At 37.0% G+C, this 25716-nt stretch overlaps 1 pseudogene; it reads left to right on the top strand.

Moving 5' to 3' along the window:
- The first annotated feature begins 20654 nt into the window (after positions 1 to 20654).
- On the top strand, positions 20655 to 25002 carry LOC142179054 (putative late blight resistance protein homolog R1A-3; annotated as a pseudogene).
- The last annotated feature ends 714 nt before the right edge of the window (positions 25003 to 25716 follow it).

Below are 25716 nucleotides of genomic sequence, written 5' to 3'. Positions count from 1 at the left end.
GATGAAGTTTGAAAATAACCCCACACTTCAGAAAATAATTTTTTATACAAGTAAACTTTGTTCCATTGTCGCTCCTGAAAATTTTAACTCGTTTAATGGATTGTCTCTCTACCATAGCAAAACATTTCTTCATAGTTTGGCTACTTCTTTCTTATCAATCGATAAAAAAATCTACACAGCGCGCGAATAATCATCTACAATAGTAAAATATATGATGCACCAGAAGACGAAATCATTCGATAAGGTCCCCATAAATCACAATGAATTAATTCACAAATGCTAGAAACTCTAAAATTACTCATAGGAAAATTTTCTCTCTTTTGTTTTCCCAGAAGACTCACATCACAACTCTTATTCAAAACGTCAAACTTTTCCTTAAAATCTACATCAAAAATTAATTTGGTCACTTGTAGAGAAGGATGTCCCAAATGCTTGTACCAAAGATCCAACGAGTCAACACCACCTATCTTCAGGCACACACCCTCGTCTTGTTTTAAAAATAGTAGAGTCCATCTCTTTGTTCACACGCTCCAATCAACATCCTCGAGGTGATCATGTTCTGTATAACACATTATAGTTTAATGCATAGGAAAACAATCTGAGTGATCCATCAATTGCGATAGAGATATCAAATTGCATGTTAAGCCGGTCACATATAGAATATTTTTCAAAACCAAATTTCCTAAAAAATTTGTTGAACCCTCGTTGGTGGCTACAACATTGCCTCCATCAGGTGAAGTACCAAGACATCTATACATTTTATGCACATTATGCAATAATTTTAAATAATCTGTCATATGATTAGATTCCCTTGTGTCAATGATCCTTTATCATATGTAACGACCCGACTTGTCATTTTGAGAATTAACGTTCCTTTCAACGACATAAGATTTCGAGCAACTTCACAATATGTATTATAACGTATATGTGCGGTCGAGTTCGGTTTTCGGAAGATTCATAATTAAAATGAAAGAACAATTCTTACTTTTGAAGATTAAATGAAAAGAGTTGACCAGAGTTTTGACTTTTGAGCAAACGACTCCGGAATGGAATTTTGATTATTTCTGTAGTTTCGTATGGTGATTTCAGACCTAGGCATATGTCCGAATTTGAAATTGGAAGTCCGTCTAATAATTCGACGCATTTTGGCGAAAGTTGAAAAATGGAAGATTTTATTTAGAAAATTTTATCGGGAGTTGACTTTATTGATATTGGGGTCAAAGTTCGATTCTGGAAATGAACATGTCCATTATATCATTTATGACTCGTGTGCAAAATTTGAGGTCAATAGGACTTGATTTGATAGGTTTTGGCATCGAATGTAGAATTTCGAATTCGGAAGTTCATAAGTTTCTTATGCTTGAATCGATGTGTGATTTGTGATTTTGAGGTTTAGTACATCGAGGAAATTCTTGAATAAATCTTGTGTGAAAGTGATGATTATCGAAATAAACTTGACCCGGAAGAAATAGAAAGAAATTTCGTCACCAGCGCCCAGGGTAGCGTGGGGAACTAGCCCTGGCGCTGAGATTTTTGAGGTTCTGGAAACAAGGGAACATGTAGCGCCCCACGCCACTTGTGGCACTCAAAATATTAATTACTCACTTCGGGGCTCATTATTCCCCACTTCTCTTGGCCGAAATTTGGGGGTTTCCTCCACTCTCTCAAGAACCTCCAACTCCCCCCATATCCAAGGTGAGTAGTCCCTACTAATTTGGTATTTTATTAAATCATTTCCACTCTAGAACTAACTTAATCCACCATGAAAATCCTTATATATTCAAGAAATTTCTTCATTTTTGATTGGGATTTTTGGAGTTCGGTTCTTGGGAGATTTTGAGGATTTCTTCATGACTTCGACTGGGATAAGTGTTCTATATCCGAAAGTAATTATATTTCATAAATACATAGTTATATTCATCGTTTAATTCGAGTTTTAATGGAGAAAATTCGGATTTTTGTAAAACTCTGCAAAAATAGAAATTTAAGATTTGGAGGATGATTTGTTATTGGAATTCGATAAAATTGGTATGGTTGAACTCGTATCGGAATGTTCGGATTTCGTAACAATTATGTCGGGTTTCGGAACTCGACTTTTGGCTGACTTGTTAATGTAAAATTTTAAGTCGATGTTTTATTATCCGAAAATGTTTTCGATGAATTTCAATTAAGTTATACAATTAATTTGGATAGGTTTGAGCTATCCGGAGGTCAATTCAAGCAACAAGGTTATTTTGGAATATCAGCATAATTTCAAAAAGGAAAGTATCTTACCTAACCTTGAGTGGGCGAATTACCCCTTAGGCATTGAGTCTTATGTGGAAATTTTGTAATTGAAAACCATGTTAGCGAGGTGACGAGTACGTACTTAGTTTATATGTGCAAATTATATCTGTTAAGATTCGTAGATACCCTTATGTATTAAATTGGAAATTGTTGGCACTTATTAAATCCTTTATTTGTCATGCCTCATTCCTTGTTTGCCGAGGTTGTTTTTTATATGATAATTTGGTGTGCTTGCCACTTTTATTTTTATGTGAAATTCCGTGATTATTGGGTTGACAGTTCTTGGAAATAATTTTATTATGAATTCCTTATTTGCAGATAATTATTTAAATAAGTTTAAATTGAAGCATTAACATATTTATCAAAAAATTGGATTAAAGAAGGCGTTGTCCTATGCTGAGTTATTTTTCCATCCTTGTTGTTTTTGAGGTTTCATATACGTTGTGTGGACCTTGGGATATTTGTTATGAAATTAATCAATTTTGTTGTATCCTTGGAGTTGGTCGTGGCCTATGAGCAAATTATGATATGAATTTTTGTATTGTGTTGTGGTGATAATATTCCGTGTAAATTATTGTGTGATTTGAGTTATTAGTATGAGGACATAATAGTGGCATTCCACTGTTGATATTATGTGGGTATAAGGGTGGCATTTCTCTATTGATAATATGCGGACATAAGGGTGGCATACCACTGTTGTTATGTGTGTTGGGGTATTGTCTGAGAGAAGAGATAAGGGAGGCTATTATAAGGAGAGATAACGGTGACTATAGGAGAGATGAAGGGTGGTTATAGGAGCGATAAGGGTGTCTATTAGGATTGTCAGGGCGGAAGGATAAAGGAGGCTATTGATATTGTCAGGGCGGAGGGATAAGGGTGGCTATTATTATGGAGTGATACGAGTGGCTATAGGAGAGATAAGGGTGGCTATTGTCAAGGATAATACGTGATGATGTGGGATTATTGTGTTGGTAATTTTTATGTGATGTGGTGATTTTCCTTGTATTTATTTTTATCTCTTGTGCAACCTGTCTTGTTGCTTTGATAAACTTGATAATAGTCAGATTCATGTTGAAACTGTGAGCCTGTGGCTATTGCCGGGTGGTTTATCTTAATGGCACGTGAACTGTCCATGCAGATGTGACATGAACTATGGGCACGAGGTGCCGGGGAAATATGATGATTTTATTATTGGCACGTGAGTTGTCCATGCGGTTATGAAATAAATATGGGCACGAGGTGCCGGGGAAATATAATGATTTTATTATTGGCACGTTACTTGTCCATGCGATTGTGATAGAAATATGGGCACGAGGTGCCATGGAAATATGAAAGCGGGCTGAGATCCTAAATGTTTATGATTACGAAATGAGGTGTCACGTGGTGATTTTATTTGAATGAATTATATTCGAAAGATATGTTGAAAGAATTATATTCGAAATATATTTATTTGAAAGATATTTATTTAAAAGAAGTATATTCGAAAGAATCATATGTGAAAGATTTATATTTGAAGGACTTGATTAATTGGTTGTACTTGTGTTCCTTATCTGTTTGAGAAATAATTATGGTGTTGTTGTTGCCTTGCTATTTATATCACTGGTTATATTTGTTGCTATCATTACTAGTTATTTTCCAGTACTATTGTATACTGCTATATTACACAAGTTATTTGACTAGTGAGTGTCTTGACTGTACCTTATCACTACTCCATCGAGGTTAGTATTAATACTTATAGGGTATCGACCGTGGTGTACTCATACTACACTTCTGCACATTATGGTCCAGAGCCAGTTATTGGGGATATCAAACTCGGGCAGAGTAAGTGTGTTGATCGCAAGGATTTAAGGTTGAGCTTCTTGATCGACACAGTCCCTTGGAGTCTTTCCATTTTATTGTACTGTCAACTCTTATTCGAACAGTTTTGTATATTCGATCCTAGAGATCACTGCATGTATTCAGTTAGAGTTCGTGACCTAGAATTACCAGTCTTGGGAGGTTGTTATATTTTTTTCCGCTTTGGTTTTGACACTTGTATTAAATTATATGTTTTAAAAAAATGGCTAAAAATGTAATTGTAATCGGCTTACCTAGTCTTAGAGACTAAGTTCCATCACGATGCCTGTGGTGGGATTTTTGGTCGTGACAAGTTGGTATCAGAGCTCTAGGTTCATAGGTTCTACGAGTCCCGAACGAGTCTAGTAGAGTCTTGCAGATTGGTACGGAGACGTCTGTACTTATCTTCTAGAGGCTACAAAAGTGTTAGGAAATCTCCACTTCTTTTATTCCCGTCGTGTGGAATTTGTTGATTTTGGAGTTTGAGCCTTTGTATCTCTATTCTCTCATAGATGGTAAGGACACGTGCTACCAGGTTAGCTGAGCAGATACCCGCGCATACTGTTAGGGTCGCAAGAGGTCGAGGCCGAGGAAGGGAACGTGTCACAGCTAGAACACCGGTCAAAGGGGCAGTTGAGGAGCCGCTAGTAGCTCTAGTTAGGGGACAGGCACTAAAGACACCTGTTGTTACCCCCCCCCCTCCCGGACTTCAGGAGACTTTAGCATAGTTCCTAAACATGTTTGGCACATTAACTCAGGCAGGATTGATCTCCGTTTCGCCAAATATTTCAAAGATTGGGGGAGGAGTTCAGACGCCTACCACCCGTACTCCAGAGCAGCATGTTCACATTGGTCCGGTTCCGGGTATAATATCGGTACAACATGTTATTCCGGTTCAGCTTGAGTTCAGGTTAGAGGCATCAGAGGAAGAACAAAAGAGACTTGAGAGATTTAAGAGGTATCGTGCACCTACCTTCAGTGGCACAGCTACCGAGGATGCCCAGGGATTTCTAGAAAAGTGTCACCGTATTATCCTCACCATGGGTATTATGAAAGTGAGTGGAGTTGCCTTTACTACATTTCAGTTGTTAGGAGTAGCGTATCAATGGTGGAATGCTTATGAAGAGGGTAGACCAACCGATGCAACAACACTAACTTGGGCCAAATATTTGGAGATGTTTTTGAAAGAGTTTGTTCCCTAGAGTCTCCGGGATGCGTGGTGCATATAGTTTGAATGGTCCCGTCAGGGTTCAGAATATTCCATCAAGTTCAGTGAGTTAGCCCATCATGCACCTATCTTGGTTCCTACAGTTAGAAAGCGAGTCCGCAGATTCATCGAAGGGCTTGATTATGATTTTAAAATATGTATGACTCGAGAGTTACATACTGACATTCTATTTCTGCAAGTAGTAGAGATTGCTAGAATGTTAGAACGTGTTCGAAGTGAGGAAAATGAGTCTAAGGAAGCCAAAAGGTCTCGAAACTCTGGAGGATTCAGTGGATTCTACTCTGCAGCTATGACTTATAATGGCGGAGGCTCGGGCAGCGCAGTCCGCAATTTAGGATACTTGTAGTGCTCAAGTTAGTATTTTGAGTACACCACCGGCACGGGGTTCTTACAGTGGTTATTCCAGTTATCCGGAACAGTCTCAGTATGAACAGTCGCGCCCGCAGAGGGGTTGTTATGAGTGTGGTGATACTAGAAATATCATGAGAGATTTTTCTAGACTTGGGATAGACGAATTTCATCATAACACTTAGGCTACATGCTTTATTCCAGTTAATACCTCACGTGCACAACCAGTTAGGGGTGAAGGATAGGCGGGTAGAGGGCGCTCAAGAGGGGGAGGCCCAACCCATTGATGTAATTGCTATGAATTGGCTATGTCCGCTACACCAGATGGTGTAATTTAAGGCACGGTCCCGATTTGTTATAAAAGGATATTTTTTCCTAATTTGATTCGGTTCTGAATATCGAGGTGAGACCTCCTATCATGCTACACTTATGGGTGAGCTTTATAATTCTGTAAATCTACTTATGTATTTACCCTTGTGAAGAGATTCTGTGGCGATAACCGTGTTTATCATTCTGTTTTGGTCACTAATGAGAGCTGTGAGGCGAAATGTGACTTTTTGTTACTCACTACAGTGTGTTTTGATATAAATTCGGGGTAGTTTGGGTAACATTGTGAAATTTAATACCCTACCAGTATGGGGGTTCATTATATGTTGTAAAATTGTTATCGAAATTTATTTAAAAGAAGGAAAAAGAAATGGAAAAAATTTCAGGTGGCACGATGTGCATAATACTTGTGATTCAGAGTTGAGGATGGGATCCTCGCGTTTTAATGTGAATTGATATGTTTAAACCAGGCTACGTGCTGCGGTGAAAGTTATATCGAGATGCCTGCTATGCTTGTTTGATAATTCATTTGTATGTTTATCTGCGCATGTTAGTCATAGTTGTGTTGTGCTTATTGTGTTTTAGCCTATGAGGTATGTGCCCAGATGGCGTTAAATGTTATTCGTTAATTCGGGTGAATAATTATGAGTTTTCATTTTCCTCAAATCGTTGTTAGTAGTGTGAAAGTTTGAAGCTAGGCTTGAACTAAGATGAAATTTAATTGTTGGTGGTGAAATTGATTATGGGCTGCCATTGTGGCCCGAGTTATTATTATGGGCCTATGTATGATGTGTCACGCTATATGAATGTGTCGTGCGAGAGTAGGCACAAATTGCTACAACCGGTTGATTCTAATACTGTATATCGATGTGAAAAATCAGATCTCTTTGAAAATGATTGAAGTGTAAGAATTTTGGTTTTAAGGATTATAAGTGTAAACATGAGAAATAATCTCAACTGAGATGGTGTTGTCGGACTTATGAAAATTGCGGTGACGTAGGATCACCCGCGAATATATGTATAGTAAATGCACTCAGTAAATTTAAGCCCTCAGAATAATTTTTGGCACGTTTAAGGACGAACGTATGTTTTACAAGAGGAGAATGTAACGACCCGACTTGTCATTTTGATAATTAAAATTCCGTTCAGTGACTTAAGGTCCCGAGCAACTTTATAATATGTATTATAACGTACATGTGCGGCCGAGTTTAGCTTCCGGAAGATACTGAATTAAAATGAAAGAACAATTCTTACTTTTGAAGCTTAAATGAAAAGAATTGACCGGAGTTTTGACTTTTGAGAAAACGACTCCAGAATGGAATTTTGATGATTCCAATAGCTTCGTATGGTGATTTCAAACTTAGGCGTATGTCCGGATATGGATTTGGAAGTCCGTCGAACAATTCGACGTATTTTGGTGAAAGTTGGAAAATGGAAGAATTGGTTTTAGAAGTTTGACCGGGAGTTGACTTTATTCATATCGGGGTCGAAATTCGATTTCGAAAATGAATAGGTCCATTATGTCATTCATGACTCGTGTACAAAATTTGAGGTCAATCTGACTGGATTTGATAGGTTTCGGCATCGAATGTAGAATTTCGAATTCAGAAGTTCATAAGTTTCTTAGGCTTGAATCGATGTGTGATTCGTGATTTTGAGGTTTGGTACCGAGGGAAAATTCTTGAATAAATCTTGTGTGAAAGTGGTGGTTACCGAAATAACCTTGATCCGGGAGAGATAGAAAAAAATCTTATCACCAACGCCCAGAGTAGCTGTCACGAACCAAAATTCCACCACAGGCGTCGTGATGGCACCTAGTCTCTAAGACTAGGTAAGTCGATTTCCATTACATTTTGAAGCCATTTTTTTTTATTAAATGAGTAATAAAAACTAACAGCGGAACAAATATGAATGTACAATCTCCTAAGATTGGTAGTACTGAGTCACGAACTCTAACCTAATATATGGAATGATCACGAAGACCGAATATACAACAATGTTTGATTAAAAATTAACAGTACAATGAAATGAAAAGACTCCAAGGGACTGCGATGACCAAGCAACTCTACCTTGAATCCTTACGATCCCGCTTTACTCTGCCTAAGTCTGATATCTCCAATACCTGGCTCCACAGAAAAATGTGCTGAAGTGTAGTATGAGTACACCACAATCGGTAGCCAGTAAGTATAAAGACTAACCTCAATGGAGTAGAGACGAGGTACAGCCAAGACACTCACTAGTCTAATAGCCTGTGCAATATAATATACAAAATAGTAGGAACAGATAACAATAAGGACATCATAAAACAGCCAGTGATATGCACATCAAGACAACAAAACACCATTTAATATCGCTCAACAAATAATAAATACAAGTACACCCAATTAAATCAAATTCTTCAAATAAATGTCCTTCACATATAATTCTACCAAATAACTCTCCTTCAAATATAATTTTCCTCAAATAAAATATCTTTCAAATATAATTCTTTCATATAATACTTTATAAATAAAAATCCTTCCAAATAAATATTTCACATAAATTCAAGGTGGCAATCACACCAAATTATCATTTAAAAATAATTTCAACAAACAAGGATCTAGGCATGACAAATAGAGGATTTAATAAGTGCCAATAATTTGCACATATAAACCAAGTACGTACTCGTCACCTCGCGTACATGGTTTCAATTACACAATTTGCACATAATACTCAATGCCTAAGGGGTATTTCCCCCAATCGAGGTTAAGCAAGGCACTTACCTTTTTTGAAGTTATGCCGATATTCCAAAATTGCCTTCTTGCTTGAATTGACCTCCGGACCGCTCAAATCTATCCAAATTAATTGTATAACTTCATTAAAATTCATCGGAAACAATTTCGGATAATAATACGTTAACTTAAAAATTTATTCCAAAAAGTCAACAAAAGTCAACGCGGGGCCCGCCCCTCGGAACCCGACATAAGTTTTCATGAAATCTGAACACTCATTCCAATACGAGTTCAACCATACCAATTTTATCTAATTCCAATAACAACTCGACCTCTAAATCTTAAATTTTCGTTTTTGGAAGCTTTTTACAAAAATCTTGATTTCTTCGATTAAAATCCGAATTAAACGATGAATATAATCATAGATTTATGAAATATAAACAATTTAGGATATAGAACACTTATCCCAATCCATATGGTGAAAATCGCCTCAACAATCGCTTCAATCCGAGCTCCATAGCTCCAAATATGTTTAAAATGGCTGAAACCTCGAAATATAGCTACTGCCCAGGTATTTACTCTTCGCGATCGCAAAAAATGCTTTCCGATCGCGAAGCACAAAATGTTTCAGCCCCAAAATTGCTCTTCGCGATCGCGGAAAACCAATCGCGATCGCGAAGAACAAACTCCCCAACACTTCTAGACAGCCTCTAGTAAAATGGTCATAACGTTTTGTACAAAACTCCAAATGATGAATGGTTTAACTTTATGAATACTAGATTCCAAGTACTATAACTTTTTATTGTTGCTTATCTCCCAATTCCTTATATATTTCGAGATATAAGCTTCCAAAGTCAACTCTATGCAACAGAGATTTCCAAACTCCTTCCAGCTAGCCTATAGTATATCTACCATAACTTTTTGTACACAACTCCAAATGACAAATGGTTAACCTTTCTAAAAACTAGATACGAAGGGATACATATTTCATTTTAGGATCATCTCCAAAGTCCTTATAGATTACGAAATATGAGCTTCTAAATTCTATATCTTGTGCCGAAACACATCAAATCAATCTGGAATTACTTCAAATTTTGCACACAAGTCATAATTGACATAACGAAGCTATTCCAATTTCCAGAATCGGATTCCGGCCCCAATATCAAAAAGTCAACCCCCGGTCAAACTTCCCAAAAATTCATCTTTTGCCATTTCAAGCCAAATTCCTCTACAGACCTCCAAATAATTTTCCGGACACGCTCCTAAGTCCATAATCACCATACAAAGCTATTGACATCATCAAAATTCTATTACGGAGTTGTTTGCTCAAAAGTCAACTCTCTAGTCAACTATTTCCATTTAAGCCTCTAAATAATGATTGTTCTTTTAATTTAATTCCGAGTCTTTAGTAATTCAAACTCGACCACATCCCGCGGGTCATAATATATATTGTGAAGCTGCTTGAAACCTTAAGTCACTGAACATGGCTTAAATTCTTAAAACAACAATAAGTCGGGTCATTACATTCTCCACCTCTTAAACAAACGTTCGTCCTCGAACGTGCTAAGAATTATTCTGAGGTTACCAAATTGATGATTTTACTTTTACACATATACTCACGGTTGATCCCACATTACCGCATTTGAGATAAGCCTGACAATACCATCTCAATTGAGATTATTCCTTTTATCCATATTTGTAAACTTTAAGACCAATTTCTTACACTCCAAACATTTTCAAAAGGCCTATTGTTTTTTCACAACAATGCACGGTATTATTCTCAACTGGCTATAGCAACTCGTGCCTACACACACATCAACTTTATTGATAGTGTTGAAGTACTTCAAAAAGTTTCTAGGGTGTGACATTCTTCCCCGCTTAGGATCATTCGTCCTCAAACACATAATATAATTTATCTCTTCTTTCACACATATCAATCTCCCAATTTTTTCACAAAATTTCGGCAGAGTCTCCCCTGTAAATGGGCCTATCCACCTGCCAGAGTAACACCAAAACGACTCCAAACAACACATCCACAAGGTATATATCAATAACACTGCTCTCAGCATTACAAGCATTGCATTATCGTTATGATATCAGGACATGAAGTACATCATATGTATGCTTATCACCACATCATAGGTCTTAAAAGTTATTCATAATTAATTCCAGCATCATCAATTAATCTCATATTAACCAGTATCTTGTTTCAAAATTTTCACAACACTGACAACATAATGTGAGGCATGAATACCTCATAACTATTTTCCCGATTTAACGAGTCATATTTAACGCCACCCGGGCACAACTTTTTAAGAGATAAGGACTTTATGTCATTTGGCTAAAGAATGTTATCAACAAAGCCAACAATGTCACGGTCATAATCCTTCCACATAGTAGAAAACGTTCCATTTCATAATCAATAATCTTGTTCATAAGCTTTAAAGAGGAATTCTTATATTTGCTAAGTTATGGATGAAGCTACAACAAATCCATGCGAGATTTCATAAGGTAATAGCAACGGGATTTTTCGATTTTAAGGGAGTACGGTGCAATCTTTCTCAAGAATATCATATGAATTTTCCCCTACTTTGATCCGCCAATACATGTTTTGGCAAAAGACGTGTGTTAGAGGAATTATCAAGAGAATCGGTTCAGGTATGTTAAGGCTATCCCTTCTTTTTTTTTGGCATGATCTATACGACACGAACGAAAGGAGCAAATGCTTAACTTCCATAAATGACTCTATTCATAAAAGTATTAGGGGTGTCTATGTTATTGATTCCCCGTGTGAATTATTATTATATATTCTGTTCATGGGTCTCAGAAAAATACGTATCTAATAAATTTTAACTGAAAGGCATATTGATTTTATGACAATCCAAGAAATCTTATGAACATAATTCTTATGCATTTATACATGTATATTGACCTATGACCATATGGCGTTATATACGCGTATATTATACGTATTTGGAAAATGGGAAAAGGTTATGGCGTTATATATGCACCCCCACTTGATCAGCCGGTATACGTTGATGATTTGCCCACAGTGGTCGAGATGATATGATGGGATTCCCTCAGGGGCTTGATGATGATATGAACGCATATACTTATGCATGGTATAACATTTATACGCATATGCATTGCATTATAAATAAGAAATGATTTACAAAGCTATTCAGACATACGTGTTGAGTCTTTTGCTCCCTGTTTCTCCCATCTCTATTATTTACTGATTTTCATTCCTTACATACTCGGTACATTATTTGTACTGACGTCACTTTCCCGGGGGATGTTGCGTTTCATGCCCGTAGGTCCGTTAGACAAGAGAGAGTCCTCTAAGTAGGCTATCAGCTCAGCGGAAGGTATTGGTGCGCTCTATTTGCTCCGGAGTTACTATTGGTCAGTATGATTAGGATATGTGTTGATTGGTATGGCAGGGCTCTATCCTGACCTTTATGATATTTATGTACTCTTAGAGGCTTGTAGACAGATGTCATATATATGGATACTTGTATGGCCTTGTCGGCCTATGTTTTAAGTATATAATGGATCACATTAACCTTATAGGTCCGTATGTCACAGGTATGAGTTTCTATATCAGGTTGGGTGATTATATGCCGGGTATTCCCTTATGTTTACTCTATTTATATCATGACGCTCATTCTAGCCCACTTACCTATGATTATGTAATAATAAAGATACGTTACATTGGTACTCGGTTGAGTAAGGTCCGGGTGCCCGTCGCGGCCTATCGATTTGGGTCGTGATAGTACATGTATTTTGTGGCAATAATCTGGGGTTTGGCGACCTTCGTGGTTTGGTTGAGCTAGGGATATTCAGTTCTGATGGCTTGGTTATGTGAAAATTGGTTCCAAATTGTTCTCGATAATTTCTACAACGGTTCGAGGTGGGTATTTCCTACTGGCGTGAGAAACATGTTGCGTATTAGGATTTTCTCTTGGAGGACATCAAATGGGAGGTTTCTGAATGACCAGGTATGTATTCTGCTAGCGACTCAGAATTGATTATGAGATTCTAGTACTTTTACTATGATGGTACGATAGATGTGGTGTGTTGTGTGAGGTTGAGATTTGTATGAACAAATACACGGTTCTGTTTTGAAGGGTAGTTCATGAATTCTTAGACAACATGGACGTTTTTAGATGTCTAGATGAATGCTATTACTACTTGGTATTGCCTGAGAAGGGTGCATATTTCAGGAGGCGCATTGTGTTTTGACTTACAGATGCTTCATTGGTATTGTGGTACTCCGATGGTTGATCGAATGCTAATATTCAGATTTTTTCTATGTGGCGCGAAAGAATTATAGAAGTATTCCTCGGGGGGTGATCGTGTATGAGAGATGTGTTAGACATTCGGACGGTGGAGTTGGGATTAGATATGGTGATTTGTGTGTTCTATAGATTTGGAGACTGGAGTTCTCAGAAGCAGATTGTTTCGTGGTTGTGGACTGTGAAAATGTGGCCAAAGCTAGCCAGAGGATAGTATGTGTTATGGTTAGGTCGTTGTGGACTTTAGGAGGGTTATTTATCTAATTGTTGATGACTAGAGTTGATTTGGGGGAACATTGGTAGGCCCAAGGAGGATGTGTATTCTACATCGGGTCAGATTGGTTGACTCCATACTGCTACCATTGAGGGATGTGTCATTCAGTTAGAGTTGAGCGTATTCGTGTTTTTATATGATCTATGTGTTACTCCTCTATTCTATGAGGGGTTGTGATTTGTTAGCTATATGCGCACATGGTATAGTTCTGTTTCGGCCTTATAACGAAATTTGAGCGAGATGGATATTAGGGTATTGAATGATTGATTGCGCATTTGGTTACGTTCTTTACGGACTATGATATTGTGTTATTGGATTCCTCAGTTGCTATGGTCATGCACCTTGGGTACTTGATGTCAAATTTGTGTGAGGTTGTTGATTTGGAGCATTTTGGCTTGGGGGTTGCATACGGACAAGTGTTTGGATGGGGTCACGCATTGCAGCGGAGTTACGTTGAGATATGACCTTTGTGATTGATTCATGTGTCTTGGTTATACTATGTATGATGGGTTCATAGCATTGATGTTGTGGTGGTGCTCGTTGAGGTTGCGGGACGGTTCCCTCATTTGACTCATTTTCTATTTTTGGGTACCTTTGAATTGTTGCTTATTGGTGCACGAATTGCACGATTTATGTCTTAAGGTTTTATTGGTGTGGCTTGTCAGTAGAGTATATTGAATTTGATAAGATGCGGTCGTCAGACCTAGAATGGGTGCTATTCGATTTGATTGCTGTATATTTGAAAGGGTAATGTTGTTGATCTGCTTAGAAATTAGCTATGGTTCTTGTTGAAGGAGAGGAAGCTTCATGACTTGTTAATCTGCTGAATGGTTATGAGTTTCTGCATTTTTATTTCATCATCGGCAATGTACAAAGGTTTTGGAACGGGATTTTTGTTCGATATGAGGTTTATTACTAGTATTGGGTTATTTGTAGCAGCTACTGTGATCGGAAATTTTGCTACGAGTATGCGAGTCGTGTGGTATGTAATGTGATTACATCTTGGTTTATGGTTATGACTTAATACAGCTTGTTCATACTTATACAGTGTGTAGATATGAAGTTTGGGTCTTGTAGTAAATTTCAGATGTTGAAAATTAGATTATGTGGTTTACGGACTAAGGTTGAAGTAATGATCTTCAGTTATGTTGTATTATCGGGCCTACGTGGTATAGGATGACGTGGGATCACCCCCGGGTATGTGCATATTAAGGTTACACACGATTTGATGGCTTTGGAACAAGTCTTGGCATGTTCAAGGATGAACATATGTTTAAGTGGGGGAGGATATAACGACCCGACTGGTCATTTTGAGCATTTGCACTTCCCTCGGTAGTTTGAGGGCACGAGTATCTCTGTATGATGTATTTAGGGATGGCAATGGGGTGGTGCGGGTGCGGGGCGGTGCGGATTTAGACATATGCGAGGCGAGGCGGGTTTGTACATATACGGGTGCGGGGCGGAGCGGGGCAGGTTAAAATAAAAGAATTAAATTTTTTGCGGGTGCGGGTGTGAGTTTAAAATTTTTAAGAAATTACAGCTTTTCAAGTTCTTGTAGTTGTTGTTATGGAATTTGTTCTCACTTTTCCTTCATTTGTGATGGATGAATTAATAGGATCTTTACTAATATGAATAAAACGCTTTAATTTTTTCTGACAAGCTGCCCTTTTAGTAAATAGCTTTTGTAATTTGTTGTTATTATCTCCCTCCTGCACAGGTTTTGTAATTTGCTTTTTTGCCTTCCTACATGCTTCATTTGTTACTATTTTATATTCCTTTCATTTTCTGTATAAAATTATACTTCTTCAAATTATGTTTTAAGGAGCAGCACATGTAAAAGCGCTGTTATTGGATTTTCACATAGATCCATATATATCATGACACAAAATTATTTTTAGAGCGATTTAAATCATGACATATGTATAGGTCTTAGTACATGAAATCATGACATATGTATAGGTCTTAGTACTAGAAAGAAAACAAATTTCACTTTGAAGGCCAACATCGTTCAGTGTTTGATATGATCAACATATTTTTCAAAAAGTAAGTTATTTTTTTAGTTTCGCTAGTTAACTCTTTTTTAAAGGTAAATTATTTTCACCAAAAAGATAATTTTGCTCACTTTTGTTGACAACTATCTTAATGTTAAATTACTCCTCCAACTAATACTTGTATTGTATTATCAATCTTTAATACTCAAAAGTTTCATGATAATACCATTCTATTTGTAAATAATATTATCAATATTGTTTTTAAAAAATATTGTTATTATATTTTCAAAAGGTAAGTCATTCTTGAGGAAAAACAAATTCGAGAAAATTCTCAATCGTACCAACCAGTTACTAGAATAAAGAAAGCATTTCAATGTAAAATGGTTCTTATTGTCATATTCTCTTGTGAAGTAAGCATCATCGTCTGTTTAAGTTATGTATGCTTATAATTGATAAGCAAAAATACAAATAAGACATTGAAAAAAAGAAAAAATTTGCGGTGTGGGGCGGTGCGGGTAGACACAGGTTTGGAGCGGGGTGGGTGGATGCGGGTTAAAAGAGCTATGTGGGGCGGGGCGGAGCGGGTTGAGATTTTGCGGGTTGAGATAGAACTCGCCATGCACCCACACCGCTTGCCATCCCTAGATGTATTATGACTTGTGTGAATCGCCGGTTCTGATTTTCAGGCTATTCGGAATTGATTTGGAATAATGAATTTCATTGTTGAAGCTTTAGGTTGGAAGAGTTGATCAAGTTTGACTTTTATGAATTTGACCCCGGAACGGAGTTTTGATGCTTCTGTTAGGTCCGGATGGTGATTTTTGACTCGGGAGTATACCCGGATTTGCGTTGTTATATCTCTAGAAGGATTCGGCACTAATTTGCGCAAGTTAAAAATTTGAAAGTTTGGAAAGTTCATAAGTTTAACCGGGAGTTGACTTTGATGATATCGAATTTTGGTTCCGGGAATTGGAATAGTTTCGTTATGTCATTTGGGACTTATGTGCAAAATTTGAGTTCATTCTGAGTTGATTTGATATGTTTCGGCGCAAGTTTTGGAAGTTGAAAGTTGAAAGTTTATTTAAGTTCGAATTGAGGTGCGATTTGCCGTTTCGATGTTGTTTTGTGTGATTTGAGGTCTCCAGTAGGTCTGTATTATGTTGCGAGACTTATTGGTATGTTTGGACGAGGTCCGGGTAGCTTGGATGGGTTTCAGACGGGGTTCGAATCGTTCGGAGCCTTGTTGAAGTTGCTGGAATTTTTGGTTTCTGGTGTCTTCGCACCTGCGCATGAGGGAACGCAGAAACGTGTTTGCGGAAACTGATTTGTCCTTTGCAGAAGCGAAGGGGCAGTTGGGCGTGAAGGCCGCAGAAACAAAATTTGTTCCGCACCGACGTTATCGCAGATGCGGGATATGTGTCGCAGAAGCGAAGGGCGTCGCAGGAGCGGGAGATGTTGTCGCACTTGCGGGTGCGCATAAGCGAGTATTTTTCCGCATGTGCGATGGGTGAATTCCAGTGGGTTTTTGGCAGAAGCGGGTTTATGGTCTCAAAAGCAATGCCGCAGAAGCGGCTAAGTGGGACGCAAATGCGAAATTGTTGGGCAGAATCTATATATTTCGAGATTTTGATTCTTTTATCATATTTTGAGATTGGGGGCTCGGATTGAGGCGATTTTTGAAATAATTTTCACCATATGTATTGGGGTAAGTGTTCTATACTTGGTTTTGATTTTATTTTATGAATCTATCTTCATTTTTGGCAATTGGTTAATGAATTTTAAAGAGAAAATTGAGGGTTATTTTCTAAAACATTATAAAGCGAATATTTGAGTTTTGAACACCGATTCGGAGTTGGATTTGAATAAAACTAGTCTGGTTGGACTCGTAATGTAATGGGTTGTTAGATTTTATAAGTTTTGTCACGTTCCGAGGCGCGAGCCTGGGTTTGACTTTTTGGTCGATTTTGGACTTTTGATTAAAGATTCGACCTTTATCATTTGGAATTGCTTCCTTAGGCTTGATGTTCTTGGGTTGCGTTTTGCTAGTTTCAAGCCGTTCGGAGGTCGGTACGCACGGGATGGCATTTTTGAAGTATCGTTCGATTTGCTCGGTATTGAATTTGGCTTGTTCGAGGTAAGTAACACTTCTAAACTTGGTGTTGAGTGTATGAACCCCTGAATATATGTGATATATGTTTGGTGTTAAGGTGGTGCACATGCTAGGTGATGGGTGTGTGGGCGTGCACCGTGTGAATTGTGACTCGGTTATTTCTGTGGTGCTGTGTGGTCACCTAATCTTATTTGAATCCATGAAATCTTTACGTGCTAGAGTAACTAAGTTGTGATCCATGTTAGAAATCATGTCTAGACTATATGCTTATCATGTTAGGACCCACTGAGGTTATTTCATCTGTCGAGTTATCTGTTTATATTGAAATTACATGCTCAGTCATACGCATTCATCTGCATATCATATCTCAGTCTCTGTTACCATTTATTGATACATCACATCATTTTTTGGGGGGGCTGATTTTTCATGACATTGTGAGCCCGAGAGACTGAAGAGATTGATGACTGGGTGAAGCCGAGGGCCTGATATTGAGGATATTGATGGGATCGGACTGCACGATGCGGCAGTTATTATTGATTCATGCCATGATTGGCTTATTATAGCTCTTGGGCTGGAATTGCCCCTCTGGAGTCTAAACATCCACGGTGGGCGCAGATACTTATTGAGTGCGAGTGCCGAGCGATTGAGGGGATTGAGTGACTATGAGGATTGGGTGACTATAAGGACTTAAGGCTTGGGAGGACTGTGTGACTGGGAGGATTGAGTGGATTGATACTCTGAGAGTATGCATATGGTTATTGTCCGTGAGTGGCATCGCATTTGACATGCACACTTGACATACAGGCATAGAAATGTACTTTTTTCATGCTATTTAAAAAGAAATTGAAAATATTTACCTGTTGAAAGCTTTTGGGAAAATCACGATTTTTACAAACTTACTCATATTTTTAGTGATCTTGGCAAAAAATTTGGGGTTTTCACTGATATACTTGAAAAGCATGCCTATTTTCCGGAACTGAGAATGAGCTGAGCATTGTTATCTCTGATTTTGTTTCGTTCAACAATTTTATTATGTTATTATGATCTGTTGTTATGTATTGGTGTTGGACTCCGACTTTTGCCCCAGCTCGTCACTACTTTCAACCTAAGGTTAGGTTTATTACTTATTGAGTACATGCGGTCGGTTGTACTCATACTACACTTCTGCACCTTGCCTGTAGATTTTGGATGATGATGTTGTTGTGTATGACGGAAGCTAGCATTGAAGACGTGCCTACGTTCCAGTTACTACTACCTCTTGTTCATGGTAGCTTTAGACTTATGAAAATCTGTTTATGTATATTCGGACAGATGATGTATTTATTTCATACTAGCTTTGTAAACTCTAAATCTTATAAGCTCATGATTTGTATTACCAGTCCTTGAAATATTTTTTGTATAAAAGCAGTGGTATTATCTTTTCTTCTCTTAATGAATCTCATATGGATTGGTTTTCTGTTAATTGGCTTACCTAGCGGGTTGGGTTAGGTGTCATCACGACTAATTGGATTTTGAGGTCGTGATAGTACATCAATAAAAATTTATTGTCACACAACTAAAAAAATAACTATAGCGTGTTACTAAGAAAATTGTCATATAAGAATATTTTAATAGATCATATATTTGTCAATTTATTTAATTTTTATTAAACATATATTTACTTATAAAAAATTTAACAAAGTAAGATTGATATATTATTTATGTAATAAAAAAATCTGACAAAACCCAACAAAATCGAATAAATCCAAACCGATATAGTTGGTTTGGTTCGGTTTTAATAAAAACCGAATCAACTCAGTCCATGTAAACCCCTAATACTGATAATTATTTTCAACATTCTCAGCCCCACCAATTTCTTTTTCCTCTTTAATATGAGGTCAACGCTCTTTCTCGCTAAACGTTACACTCAAATAGGAAGTGCCCTTAATGTTGCTCAATAGAGACGGAGCCAGGATTTTGAACCTTATAAGTTTTAGAATTTTAGAACGATAACTTCAAGTGTTATAATGACTGGATTCTACATTTAAAATTTGTACATATCTCGTAGCTCAATTGTCGCACTAAGTCAAAATGAGGTAAGACTAGTTTTGACATCACTTCATCACAAACTTGTCTGGCGTTGATCACAATGGCTAACTCATGAGACGAAGAGTTGTGAACTTGTTATAAGTTTATATTCCATAATATTTTCGCTACTTTAGGTATGCCATAATTGAGCGTGTTTGGTCTCTGACAAATTTCAGAAATTGCAACACCAAAATATACACCGCATCAGAAGTAGGGCAAAATAGTTGAAAATACACCACAGAATACAACACTAGCCACGAGAAATAGACCAAAATAAGTGAAACTGTAAAAATTGCACCTCCAACTATGAGTTCTCTTTAGATCTTTTTAAATTATTTATACTTCCCGATAAATTTTATGACCCGAGTTTGTTAGATATATCAACAGTACTCACTTTTAACAAATCTAAGGAAACTACTCGGAAGTATATTTAAATGAGTTAATACCCTAAAACCCCTTTTAACTATCAACTTGTTGTGAGTTATCTACTTAAATTATAGGGTGTCCCTAGAATTCCCCGAACTATTTCCCACTTCATACTAACCCCCTCCTCCTGTTGTTTACCTGGCATAATGTGTGTATTAACTCGTCAAAGAGCTCATGAGGACCGAAAAAAAAACTATCAAAATAGCCCACTTGATAGTGTGTAATGGCTAATTAGCCTTACACTTTTTTAATACTTTTTATTTTTTTATTTTCTCCTCATTTGCTTCATTTATTCACTTTTTTGTTCATTTTTACACCTTTCTTCCTCATTTTTCACCTTTCCATTTTAGATCTCCATATGAATGTTCTCTAAAAAATTTCACCTCTTTCGGTCCTCTAAAATTATTTATTCTTTTTTTGTTTTTGTCTTCTTTTAATTCTTACTCATATTATTGAAAAAATACCTATTTAAATCTTCTTATTAAACTAACACTTTAATTTGTAGATAATAAAGGTGAATTTCTTGAACCTTGTTTGTATAATCTAGAATTAGAGAACGTAGTTACTGGTCGATTTATTTCTTATTTGTGGAATGTTAGTTTGTTATAAGATGATTTTTTTATAAATACAACACGATATAACCTTTATTTTATTTTTGCTCACTTCTAACAAAGTAAGACTTTCAAAAGTGGCGTCCAACCATATTTCTGTCATTTCCTACCTAACACCAATGATCTGGTGCCCTTATCTCAAGTAGTTGGTTTGTTGAAAAGGGGAGATCGAATTCATACATACACAAAAACAGAAAGAAACTAGCAACCATTCCATACTCTCTGTTGCCTCATTCTAAAGCCATTTCTCAGATCTTATTCTCTATTAGCTAAACAAATTTTTATGTATGGCTATATCCGCAAAAATGTTTTCTGCAATGATTTATTTCTTCAGTTTCTTTGTATCCTGATAATGTTTTATGTACATTTTATACATCAGATGTTGAGAATTTGAAATTACTTCGGGACTGACCAGTGAATTACAATCATGGAAAGAGAGAAAAGAGAAACTCTCTTCAACTACTGTGGAGGAATCCTTAAAGCGGCCTTCTACAAAATAATGGAACTATGTTCTACAACTCAGGTATGACTTTAAACTGTGAAATTTCTTGATTATAGATCTTGAAGGAACTGTGTGTTCTTAATTGTGTAAAGATTTTTTATTGCTCTTATTTATTGGCAGTAATACATCTGTTAGAGTTAATTTATTTAGTATATTTCAATAAATGTATATATTTCATACTCTCTGTTGCCTCATTCTTAAGCCATATACCTCAGAATTTTCAGTCTTCAACATCAAATAAAAAGGTTGGCCAATTAGTATCTAATAACTTTAAAAGGTGTGTTTAATTTTGGTACTCAAATGGGAAAAATATTCTTCAAAAAACACCTTATGTGTGGCTATATCTGCAAAAGTGTTTCCTTATTTCTCCTAATAATGTTTTATTTTCATTTTATGCATCAGATCCTGAGAACTACAATCATGGAAAGAGGAAAAGAAATTAAAGAAGAAAGAGAGAAAGGGGAATTATCAAACAACTTTGAGGTATGCCATTCAATATATATTCATACGTATTAAAACTAACGTTGACTACAATAATGTTATACAAATGTTCTAGCGATCTTCTTAGATTATTAGTGAATTTTAATTATTCACATGCAGGTAGTTGAATAAATTTATATAATTAAATTAATGGATTGATTAAAAAAATAAATGAAACTTATTCTACGCATATGTGTGGACAAATAAGAAACAAATAATGTTTGGTCTTTTGGCAGGTGTCATTTTCTGCTCTTCGCAAGGACATTGTCAATGTTCTAGATTTCATAGAGAGCTTCAAGAATGAAGAAAATCAAATATCTCTTGACGAGGATATAATTGAAATGCTGGAATTGGAGCTGGCATTTGTTTGTACATATGTCCAGCTTTCTTATTCCGATTTGGAAGAGTTTGAAGATGTAATGATTCGCAAAGGACAAAGGCTTAGAGCTCTACTTGGATCAATTTTTAATCATGTTGGCCGCAACGTGCTGTTTAAATATGACATGCATCATGGCCTTCCTTGCTTCATGGATAATATGGATGATTGTATCAGCTCACGTCATCGTTCTGAATCAAGTGCCACCATGACTGAGGAGCAGTTGGACTTGCTCCTCTTGAATCTCCACCATCTATCCAAGTATCATGCTAAACAGGTTTTTCCATCAATGAGTGAATATGAGATTCTTCACAATGTATGTGGCAACATAAGAGATTTCCATGGATTGAAAGTGAATGGTTGTGTTGATCATGAAATTATTGAATATGTCTTACCTCAGTTTCTACTTATGGCTGAGAGAGTAGGACGCTTCCTATGGAATAATCAAATTTACTTGAGAAGATTTCCAAGAACAGGGGCATCATTGTTGTGAACTCTCCCAACAAGCCAGTTAAGCGCAAGTCATCAATAGCTGGTAAAATAATTGTAGGTTTTAAAGAGGAGACATACTTGATAATTAGGAAGCTCAGCAATGGACCAAAAACACTAGATATCATTTCGATCACTGGTATACCGGGTTCGGGTAAAACTACTTTGGCGTACAAAGTGTATAATGATAAGTCAATTTCTAGTCGTTTTGACATCCGTGCATGGTGCACAGTATATCAAAAATATGACGAGAAGGATCTGCTGGAAAAACTATTTAATCAAGTTACTGGCTCAACTTCGAAATTCAGTGAGAATATTGATGTTGCTGACGAGCTATGGAAAAATCTGTTTGGAAAGAAGTACCTTATAGTCTTAGATGATTTGTGGGATACTGCAGCATGGGATAAGTTGAGAAGACATTTTCCTAGAGTTGAGAAAGGAAGTAGAATTATTTTGATGACTCGGGATAAGAAAGTGGCTTTGCATGCACAACACCACAGTGATCCGCTTGATCTTCGATTGCTAAGATTAGCAGAAAGTATGGAGTTATTAGAGAAAAGGGTCTTTGGAAAAGAAAGTTTCCCTGATGAACTACTGGATGTTGGAAAAGAAATAGTCCAAAACTGTAAAGGGCTTCCTTTGGTGGTTGATCTGATTGCTGGAGTCATTGCTCGGAAGGAAAAGAAAAGGAGTGTGTGGCTTGAAGTTCTGAATAATTTGCATTCCTTTATTTTCAAGCAGGAAGTAGAAGTGATGAAGGTTATAGGATTAAGTTACGACCATTTACCAGATCACCTAAAGCCATGCTTACTTTACTTTGCAAGTTATCAGAAGGACAGAGCACTTAACGTCCTTGTTTTGAAAAATCTTTGGTGTGGCGAAGGACTTGTACAACAGACAGAGATGAACAGTTTGGAAGAAGTGATGGAGGTTTATTTGGATAATTTAATTTCCAGTAGCTTGGTAATTTCTTTCAATGAAATAGGTAACGATCGGACTTGCCAAATTCATGATCTTGTGCATGACTTTTGTTTGATAAAAGCAAGAGAGGAAAAGTTGTTTGACTTGATAAGTTCAAGCGCTCCATCATCATCTTCTTCTGATTTAATGCCACGTCAAATAACCATTGATTATGATAAAGAGCACTTTGGGCACAACAATTTTGTTCTGTTCGATTCAAAAAAGAAAAGGCACTCTGCTAAACACCTCTATTCTTTGAAGATAAATGGACACAAGCTGGACAACCGTCTTTATGATATATGTCACCTAAGACACTTGAGGCTTCTTAAAGTGTTGGAATTATACGGCTCTTTTATCAAGGTAAATGATTCTTTGCTGAATGAGATATGCACGTTGGTTCACTTGAGGTTCCTACAGATTAAGACACAAGTTAAATCTCTGCCTTCGTCTTTTTCTAATCTCTGGAATCTAGAAACTCTGTTGGTGGAAAACGACGGACCGCCCTTGATACTTCTACCGACAATTTTGGATCTTGTAAAGTTGCGAGTGCTGGACATAGATGACTGTTCTTTCTTTGATTTGGATACCAATCAACCTATACTGGTAGCAGAGGACTCAAAGTTAGAGAACTTGAGAATATTAGGACTCAAGCTTTCTTATTCGAAAGACACAGAGGATATTTTCAAAAGGTTTCCTAATCTTCAAGAGCTTGATTTTTTTCTCAAGGAATCATGGGATTGCTCAGCAGAGCAATATTGGTTCCCCAAATTGGACTTCCTAAATGAACTAGCATCCCTCCATGTAGAATTTGAAAGTTCAAATTCAAATGATTGTGCACCCTCTGTAGCGGCAAATCGACTGTGGGATTTTCGCTTCCCTTTGAGTTTGAAAATATTGGGTTTGTGTAAGTTTCCTCTGACATCTGATTCACTATCAACAATAGCAAAACTGCCCAAGCTTGAAGAGCTGTACCTTGAAGACACAATCATCGAGGGGGAAGAATGGAACATGGAGGAGGAAGACACCTTCCAGAAACTCAAATGTTTGACGTTGCAGCGAGTGAGTCTTGCTAAGTGGGAGGTTAGAGAGGAATCCTTTCCTGCGCTTGAGAAATTACGACTGTGGGAATGTCCTAAGCTTGAGGAGATTCCGCCTAGTTTCGGGAATATTTGTTCATTAAAAATTATCGAACTGTGGAGGAGCCCTCAACTTGAAGCAACTGCTCTGAAGATTAAGCAAGATGTAGAAGAAATGATGGGAGATATTCAGGTCCTTGTTTTTAACTGATTAAGTCTTGAGCACTTTTACCCTGGGAAAATATGTGAGTATAGACGAACTTATTACCTCCTTCATTTCATCATATATGGCAGAGTTTGACCAGTGTAATCTTCTTTTGCAGAATGCATGTAAGGAATCACATTTAATGCATTCTCCCTGCTATTTCCGTCCTCTTTGTTGAAATTGTCAAAAATCCACATCGGTGGATGACAATTTTGAATGAGAATTTCACCCTATAAAAGGAGACCTAATGTTTAGGATTTAAGAACACCTCTCATTTGCCTTTTATCTTCTTAAGGCATTTGTATCTTCTTTCTTTAGTATTATTTCACTTGTAATTTTGGAGTGGAATAAAATATTGATTGTGTCCGAGGAAGTAGGCAAAATGGGCCGAACCTCGTAAATTCTGGTATTCTTTTATTGTTGTCTTATTGTCTTGTTTATTATTTAGTGGTTGTCATAATTTTTGGTATAATAGTTGTGACTCATTCACACTATATACATTTGGCTTCCGCAACAATTGGTATCAGAGTCAAGGTACTGTCTAAGTATGCTCTGTGGTTGCAGCATAGTCTGATCTTCCACATCAGAAAAGATCTATCTTGGTAACTGAGTCAAGGTTCTGTTTGAGTATGCTCTGTGGTTGCAGCTTAGTCTGATCTTCCACACCAGAAAGGAAATAATCTTGATTTGTGTCGTCAACTACTAAATAATATTTGTGTCAAAATGGGAGACAGTAAACAAGAAGAATCTACATCAAGTGTCAATAATACGTCATCGTTGGCATCTTCGCTTATGACAAGAATTGTGTCAAATGCGAAATTTGCGGTAGAAATTTTTGACAGGTCAGGACATTTTGGGATGTGGCAAGGCGAGGTTCTAGATGTTCTTTTTCAACAAGGGCTAGATCTTGCCATTGAAGAAAAGAAGCCAGATGTTATTGGAGAAGAAGATTGGAAAATTATCAATCGAGTTGCTTGCAGTACCATTCGATCCTACCTTGCTAGAGAGCAGAAATATCCATACACAAAGGAAATTTCTGCAAGTAAATTATGGAAAGCACTGGAGGATAAATTTTTGAAGAAAAACAGTCAAAATAAATTGTACATGAAGAAGAG

This window comes from Nicotiana tabacum, unplaced genomic scaffold (genome assembly GCF_000715075.1).
Source record: "Nicotiana tabacum cultivar K326 unplaced genomic scaffold, ASM71507v2 Un00249, whole genome shotgun sequence".
Taxonomy (NCBI): domain Eukaryota; kingdom Viridiplantae; phylum Streptophyta; class Magnoliopsida; order Solanales; family Solanaceae; genus Nicotiana; species Nicotiana tabacum.
Note: the sequence above shows the minus strand (reverse complement) of the source record. Positions and strands in the feature narration are given on the sequence as shown.